The following is a 9014-nucleotide window of genomic DNA, read 5'->3' as shown; positions in this document are numbered from 1 at the left end:
AAAACCATGCCTTCAGGTAATAAGAGGAGCTTCATTCCCTGGAGAGAGGGGAGGGAGAAGTAGCCAGAGCCCAGTATGGAGGCCCAGACACCGCTGAGCACCAGGGTGGGGCCAGGCCTTATCTTTTTAAAAAATCTTTTATTGTTATGTTAATCACCACACATTACATCATTAGTTTTTGATGTAGTGTTCCATGATTCATTGTTTGCGTATAACACCCAGTGCTCCATGCAGAACTTACCTTAAAGCTGGATAAAAGTTCTGGTTTTCTGCAACGCCGGTCGCCCTCCCTCCCCCAACTCATTCACGTCATTGTGAAGATACGGCTCATCACAATGGCTTTTGGTGTCATCTTACAGTCTAGGAACACAGGGGAAGCCCACCCTTCTTCTCTGTGCCGTTCTCTTCATTAATTCACATTTGCTGATCCTCCCTGCTTGCTGCAAGAGCAGAGCTCACGAGAGACAAAACCACTCTCTCTAGCAAGATGGGGCTGTGTCCACTTAACTGAAACATATGTGTGTGTGTATATCTATGTATGAAGATAAACGTGCATTGATGTCTCTGTGGGAGCATGCCACCATCCAGACATGACCACAGGGCAGGCTCTGATGTCAGAGTTTGTCCTTTTCCCATGCAGCCAGGAGGATCCAGCCTTTTCCCATGGACCTGACACCTCACAGCCTCCCTTAGCTGCTCTAATCGGACATGAGAGTCTTAGACTCACCTCCATAGGGAAAGTGACCTGTGTGTTCAACATTCAATGCTGACGTGGGAACAAAGTCTCCACTTTGCCCAATACATGGAATGAAAATGTACTGAATATGTGAAAATGTTTTAGACGTGATAGAATATGCAGGAACATCGGCCTTGTTATTGTCATGGCGCCTACATGTGGGCATCCACGAACCATCGCCTTCACCCGAAATGATTCTGGAGCGACTCTTCATTTGAGCGCACACAACCAAAGACTATCTGGGTCTGCTTGCTGGCCTTAAGGTCCTGTCCTAGCACAGCAATGAATCAAAAGAAATGCAGTTTTAATTCCAAAAACATTGCAGAGTAGCGTAAGGCTTGAATTTGTCTTTTGGAGATTTGCAGGGAGCACACCATGCAGGAGAAGGTCTCACAGCTGGCATTAGGAATGCTGCTTCATTGAGATCCTTGTCACCAGCCCCTGCCTCCTCACCCCTGTCGTGGGCCACAGTCCCTCTTCTGGCCTCCAAGCTCCAGCCAGCCCCCCTTTCACGACCACTTCCCCCCTCTTACAGCTATCCTCTTGGTCCCCTGGCTGAACGCCACAAAAGATTTAGGACCCTGCTTCTATTCATGCTTCCGCTGAAGGCCACGGAGAGGAAAAGTTACGAATCTTCTCATCTTTGTGACATGTGCTATAAAACCCATTCAAGCTGGGTCTAAAGCTTGCTTTGAACCGTACTTCCTGTAGATCTTGAACAGTGTGAGAGGCTGCATCTTCATAACCCTGGGCTCCCGGTGAGGAAGGAAAGGTGCAGGTGGGTGATATGACTCACCTAACTCACAGCTTCCCGTGGGAATAAATGTCATTTTGTTTTGCTGCACCAGTTGGTGGCCTTTCCAGCAGTGACACTGGCAGAAGGATGAGCAGGGCCAGGCTGAGACTGGGGGTGGGGAACTGCCTTTGGGATGCCGCTGGCCGAGCCTCACCTCACTTGTGCTGCTCGAGCCCACCCTGAGGAGCACCATGGCCTGGCCACCCTGATGGGGCCCCATGGAGACGACCGGTTCCTCAGCACCCAAGCAGCTTTTCTAGATGGAATGCAAACCATTCCCTGCCTGGGGCCCTGCCAAGCCTTGGCAGGATTAAAGGTGACATTCAGTTCCAGATTAATCCAAGTTGAAACATTTTTCCTACAGGTGTAGAGACCTCACTTGATTTATTTATTTTCTGAAACCCCGAAACAGCTTTAACATCATGATTTTGGGTTTCTTTTGTTTTGTTTGTTTTTTTTTTAAGATTGTATTTATTTGCGAGAGAGAGAATGAGAGACAGAGAGCATGAGAGGGAGGAGGGTCAGAGGGAGAAGCAGACTTCCTGCTGAGCAGGGAGCCCGATGTGGGACTCGATCCCGGGACTCCAGGATCATGACCTGAGCCGAAGGCAGTCGCTTAACCAACTGAGCCACCCAGGCACCCGTGATTTTGGGTTTCTGCACATCAGATGCATAAGCCCGATTAATATTTTTATAATGGGTGTCTGTAATCATTCTGGTAACAATGGCACCTTCTTATATTTAAGGTGTGTTTCTTTCTTTTAAGCTCCTTCCCAGGAATTTGGGCTGGGATTCAGGGATTCATAGAATTTTACAGTGTGAGAGCGGAGGATGTGTCCAGTCTGCTCTCTGAATTCTCTCTATGAAATTCCCACCAAGCATCTTCCTGCTTGGACTCCCTCATTCACGGGCAACCTCCTACCTTACAGAACAGCCCATTTCTCCCCCGACAGCACTAGCTGTTTGAGTGTCTGTATTGAACCGAATCGAGATGTGTAAGACCTGGGTGGAAGAGTAATTAGATCTGGAGAGACCTGGCGGGACCAGGAGCTCTGGCTTTGATCAGTTTTCCAAACTGTGAGCCCCATGGCCTTGCCCACCCAGATGTCCTGACTCCTGGTGCCCCTCCCCTGCATTTCGACCATGTCCAGGCTGACCAGCAGGCATGTGTCTCTACTGCTTTGGAATAAATTAAATAAATTTAAGTTAATTAAGTTATCAACTGATTAGAGGTATGTGAGTAGTCACATAACTTTTTTTTATATAATCGTATGGGGGGCTCAGGGCTGGGTAGACATTTTTCTGGGGGTTAAGAAAGTCCTTGTTGAAAACTTAAATGTTGGGAAAACTTCAAATAATTGTTATTATACAGAGAATACGGATCGGAAACATGCATTTCTATAACGGTGGTTTATGATGCTTCAATGTCGTCCGTTAGAGCAAAGTAGCAACACGATGTAACAGGGGTTCTCAGTGTGGTGCTTGGGTCAGCATCATCAACATCAAGGGGACTTGCTATAATGACAGCCCCACTCTACTGAATCAGAAGCTCAGACTTGTGTTTTCACAAGTCTTCCAAGGGATTCCCATACATGCTAAAGCTTGAGATCCACTGTTGTACAGAATATTGTCTTCCTGGTTTATGTGTGATGGTTAATTTTATGTGTCAACTTGGATAGGCCATGGTATCGAGTTGATCGGTCAAACACCTGTTTAGATGTTGTTGTGATGGTATTTTTTAGATTTAAATTATAGACCTTGGGTAAAAAGATTACCCTTCATAATATGGGTGGGCCTCATTCAATCAGTTGAAGGGCATAAAAGACTGAGCTCCACTGGGGAGGAAGAAATTCTACCTCTAAATTGCCCTGGAACTCAAGACCTCAACATCAACGCCTGCTGGAATTTCCAGTCTGCCAGCCAGCCCTTTCTCTCTCTCCCTCTCCTTCTTCTTCTCTCTCTTAATCTATTCATCCCATTGGCGCTGTTTCTCTGGAGAATCTTGACTAATACAAATGGTATTAGAATCCACTCTCCGCAATCTTTCTCTCTTAGCCCAAAATCAGCTGCACAGTTTTCCTCAGTACAAGACTGCAGACAGCTACTTCCACTAGGCAGGAGTTCGGACAGGCATGAAACTTAATAGCTATCCAGGAATTAAAATACTAACAAGAGCTTAAAATTTTGTAGGTATACCTGATTTGGCAGAAACCTTTTGGTTTGGGTCATTCCTCGGAAGCTTCTTTATTGAAAAGAATTCCAGCTTTCAGTGAGCAGTTTAAAACCAGATGGATCTGGGGCGCCTGGGTGGCTCAGTCGTTAAGCGTCTGCCTTCGGCTCGGGTCATGATCCCAGGGTCCTGCGATCGAGCCCTGCATCGGGCTCCCTGCTCCGCGGGAAGCCGGCTTCTCCCTCTCCTACTCCCCCTGCTTGTGTTCCCTCTCTCACTGTGTCTCTTTCTGTCAAATAAATAAAATCTTTAATAAATAAATAAATAAATAAATAAATAAATAAATAAATAAATAAAACCAGATGGATCTGAATTTGAGTCCCCACTGTTACTCACCAGATGACCTCAGGAAAGTCATATGTGAGCCACATTTTCCTAATCAGTGAAACAAAGTTACTAAGATTTTTTCCTTCTTTGGCTTTAATAAAGCTTCTAGCATATCCAGAGCACCAATTTATGTCAGGCTGATAGTAGGCATTCGGGAAATGATAGCTATGATTATTCAGCTGATTACTTCTAAGAGTGAAGGTATACTGGAGAGCTATTACCATCAACTGGGAGTTCTAGGCAACTGTTCTCTGGTTAATCCTGGATTTATTGTAATGTAGAAGAGATAACACTTCCAATTGTAATCAGTACATCCATGTGGTTATTTGGGCAATGCACTAGGCACTGAATGGGAAGGGATACATCTTAGGAAGATGGAAGACACAGTAGTAGTCTTTGGTGGAATGAAATACCAAAGGCAAGGAAGAAGAGTGTGAAGGATCCATCTATATTTTTTGTAGAGAGAACCCAGGCATGCCATAGGTTCTTGAAATCCTATTAAAACAACATAGACTTTCAAAGGAGGACAGAGGGTGCACAATCTGTTGGAGACATTATTAGTTGTAGACAATTCTAGAGATATGTATGAACATTATCAAAGAAAATGATGTTTCTAACTGGGAAGAAGGCTGGCCTATGCAAATAAGCATAGGTTGGTAAGTGAACTTAACATAGCCTGAAAAGGCTTAAACCCTCTTGTTCCTTGAAATACTCACTATATGTTATGTTTAGCTGTGCTAAAAACTTTAAAAAAACCAAATGCAGGGCGCCTGGTGGCTCAGTTGGTTAAGGGACTGCCTTTGGCTCAGGTCATGATCCTGGAGTCCCTGGATCGAGTCCCGAATCGGGCTCCCTGCTCAGCAGGGAGTCTGCTTCTCCCTCTGACCCTCCTCCCTCTCATGCTCTCTGTCTCTCATTCTCTCTCTCGCAAATAAATAAATAAAATCTAAAAAAAAAAAAAACAAACCAAAAACCCAAATGCAATGAATGAAGTTTTAGAAAAATAAGGGCCAAAATTAGTTCATGAAGAAATGAGGAAAGTTATAGAAACCAATAATTATTAAGGAAATTAAAGTGGTATTTAAAGACTTCCTATCTTTAAAACCTCAAGTCCAGGTGGGTTATAGGTGAGTTTTATAAAACTTTCAAGGAATAGTTAATTCCTAATTTTTATAAGTGATTCCATCAATAGAAAAAGATAGTTTTCTGGCCTGTTTTATAAGTCTAATGTAATTTTTAATTCAAAATTCAGATAAGAAAAATAAATGTAAAGAAAACAGTACTCCAATTTTATTAGCTATTACTTAGCTAAGTGAATGAAATAGTATATTAAAAAACATATCATGATCAAGTAGGGTGTAACCTACAAGGGCGGTTCATCATCCAGAAAATTATCATAAAACCTTTGGTAAAACAGTGTTCACTACATTAAAAAACTTATTTTTCTATTATTTATTTATTTGAGAGAGAGAGAGAGAGAAAGAGAGTGCGCATAAGCAGGAGGGTCAGGGAGAGGGAGAGAGAATCTTAAGCAGACTCCTGCTGAGCATGGACGTGGGGCTCAATCTCAGGACCCTGAGATCATAACCTGAGCCAAAACCAAGAGCCGGACGCTTAACCGACTGCACCACCCAGGCACCCCCACATTAAAAGACTTCTAAAGAAAATCACATGATGATTCAAATTAATATAGAAAAGTGTCTCAGAAAGTTTAACTTTTATGGGGATTAAAAAAACAGAAAACTAGGAATGGGAGAAACTTTTCTCTACTTGGCAAAAGTTATATTCAAAATCCTACAAAAACCTAATCTTTAATGGAGAAACATTAGACTCATATTCTTCAAAACAAGGAACAAGATCAGGATGCCCATCATCACTGTTTGACATGGTGTTTGGGGTTCTGGCCAGGGCTGTGAACAAAGAAAAGAGAGATGTCAGTGTTGATATGGACGAGATATTCTGGCTGCCAGACAGTTCAGTGAAGGGACGGGGCGGGGGAAGCTAGGAGATCAGAAAAGAGGCTAAATTATCCCAGTGAGTGGCTGGGGCCAGGCTAGCAGCAGTGTCAGTGGGGAGAAGTGGTTGGATTCCGGAGGAATTTTGAACATAGATTGATAAATTTGCTAAAGGATTTGGAATTGGGGTGTAAGAAAAAGAGAGCTGTCGAGGGTAATTCCAAGTTTTTTGGATTTATTTTACCAGAGCAATGGGTATCACTAAGATGGGGAAGATGGCAGAAAGAGCAAGAGTTTGTGGGGAGGAGCCAGAGCTAAGTTTGAAAATGCTAAATTTGAGATTGCTGTTAGATATACAAGTGGTGGAAGTTCATCTAAGGTTCAGGTAGGAGGTCTGAACTAGAGAAATAAATTTGAGAGTTGTTGGTGTATGGATGATATTTGAAGCTACGAAATTGGATGAATTCACAGTAGATTTTTTATAGAGGTCCTGTATCAGGTTGAGGAAGTTCCTTCTATTTCTAGTTTTTGGACAGTTTTTGTGTGGATTGAAGGTTGGATTTTATGAAAATGTTTTTTACTGTGTCTACTGAGATGCCTATATGGTTTTTCTTTTTCTTTTTTAATTGATAATGTGGTGAATTACACTGATTGATTTTCAAATCATAAATTGACCTTGCCTTCGTGGAATATCTCACTTGGTCATGACGTATTATCTTTTTATATCACTGGATTTAATTTGATAAATTTTGTTTGGCTGTTTTTTTTTTTTTTTTCCTGTTTGTTTTGTGTGTGTGTATGTGTGGTTTTTTTTTTTTTTTTGGTATCGATTTTCTTAGGGATATTTGTCTATAGTTCTCTTTTTTAAAAAATATTTTATTTATTTATTTGAGAGAGAGAATGAGATAGAGAGAGCATGAGAGGGGGGAGGGTCAGAGGGAGAAGCAGACTCCCTGCTGAGCAGGGAGCCTGATGTGGGACTCGATCCCGGGACTCCAGGATCATGACCGGAGCCGAAGACAGTCGCTTAACCAACTGAGCCACCCAGGCGCCCTGGTCTATAGTTTTCTCATGAAGTCTGTCTGGTTTTGGTGTCAGGGCAACCTCTTAGTTTGGGTTGAGAAGTATTTCCTCTGCTACAATTTTCTAGAAGAGTTATATAAAATTGGTATGAGTTCTTTCTTAAATGTTAGCTAATGTAACCATATGGGCCTGGAATTTTCTTTCTGGGAATATTTTAAAGTATAAATTTACTTTAAAAATAGATATTAAAGCTCTATCAGATCATCTGTTTACTTTTGAGTGAGCACTGATAATGGCTTTCATGGAATTTGTCCATTTCATTTTACTTGTTGACTATGTTGGTCTCAAGTTTTCCACAATATTCTCTTTTTTCTTTTTAACAGCTGTAGAATCTATAATTATATCAAATCTACCACTCCTGACATTAGTAGTTTGAGTCTTCTTTCCGATTTTGTGATCAATCTGACCAAGGTTTTATCAATTTTTATTGATTTTTTAAAAAACCCTACAGCTTTTTAATTTCACTGATTTTTCTCTCTTATTCTTCTATTTTCTATTTCTTTGATTTATGCCCTGATCTTTATTATTTCCTTTCTTCTGCTTACTCTGGCTGTAATTTGCTCTTCTTTTTTATTTTTTTAAGATGGAAGGTGATAATCATAGATTTGAGATTTTCCTTGCTTTCAAACCTAGTTAGTGCAGTAACTTTCCCTCCAAGTATTGCTTGATCCCCATTCCACCAGTTTTGATATGCTGTGTTTTGGCACTCAATCCATTGCTTGAGTTTTCCTCTCATTATGGGTTATTTTCCCTGCTGCTTTGCATGTGTGGCCATTTTTTTTTTAATCGATTGCGGGACATTGTTACTTTTTATCCTTGTGTGCTGGATATTTTTGTTTTCCTGCATGTTTTTTTTCGGAGCTTTGTCCTGGGATATAGTTAAGTTACTTAGAAACAATTTGACCCTTTCAGGTCCTGCCTTTAAATTTCTTAGGGGGGGTTGGAGCTGTGTTTATTCTAGGGGTAATCATTCCCTACCCCTGAAGCAAGATTCCACCTAATGCCTCATGGTTTGTGAAGTTTTTTTTTTTTTTTTTAAGATTTTATTTATTTGTTTGCCAGAGAGAGAGAGAGCACAAGCAGGGGGAGCATCAGGCAGAGGGAGAAGCAGGCTCCCCACTGAGCAGGGAGCCTGATGTGGGACTCGATCCCAGGACCCCGGAATCATGACCTGAGCCGAAGGCAGACGCTTAACGGACTGAGCCACCCAGGCGTCCCAGTGTGTGAAGTTTTTAGTCGGGCTTGTGGGAAGAGACGCTGTTCTGGTGCTGTGTGAATGTTGGGTACCCCTCCGTCCCCTGTGGACAGGTGGTTCTTTCCTGCGCTCTTGTAGTTTCTCCATACACACGTGCTGATCGGTACTCTGCTACATACTTAAAGGGGACCCTTTCTCTGGAGTTCTCTTGAGTTTCATGAATTTGTGTGTCATCCTTACCCAGGGACCAAGCTAATCTCTGTATCGTTCCAGTTTTAGTGTATGTGCTGCTGAAGTGAGCACTGGACTTCTCTGGAGTTGTCTCTTTTTGCAGCTCTCTCTTGCTCCAGGTCCTCAGTATTTGTCTCAGTTTCTTTGGCCTCTCGGCTTTGTCTCCTCAACTCATGGAGTCTGCAAGCTGGGCCAGGGTCCCCTCCCTGTGCTGTGGAAACTCTCTGGTCAGTGAGATGGGCAATCGTGGGGATCATCTGTTTCCTCTCTCTCAGGGACCCCTATAGTTCGTGTCTGATGTGCCCTATGCTGAAAACTGTTATTTCAGATATTTGGTCAGTCCCGCCCCACCCCCATCCCCACCCCCCAGGGGTTCTTGCGGGGGGCGGGGGGCGGTGATCGGGCGAGGAGGATACATCTGGTCCCTGTTACTCCATCTTGGCCATTTAAACCTCATAAAC

The 9014-nt window shown here is 42.8% G+C and overlaps 1 non-coding gene across 1 annotated transcript; it reads right to left on the bottom strand.

Moving 5' to 3' along the window:
* Positions 1-8521: 8521 nt before the first annotated feature.
* LOC115944275 (U6 spliceosomal RNA) lies at positions 8522-8625 on the bottom strand. The gene has a single exon (XR_004078843.1). It is a non-coding gene; the product is annotated as a U6 spliceosomal RNA (small nuclear RNA).
* Positions 8626-9014: the final 389 nt, after the last annotated feature.

This window comes from Leptonychotes weddellii, chromosome 6, assembly GCF_054177405.1.
Source record: "Leptonychotes weddellii isolate Sample4059 chromosome 6, ASM5417740v2, whole genome shotgun sequence".
In the NCBI taxonomy this organism is placed as follows: Eukaryota; Metazoa; Chordata; class Mammalia; order Carnivora; family Phocidae; genus Leptonychotes; species Leptonychotes weddellii.
This window is presented reverse-complemented; position numbering and strand designations above follow the sequence as displayed.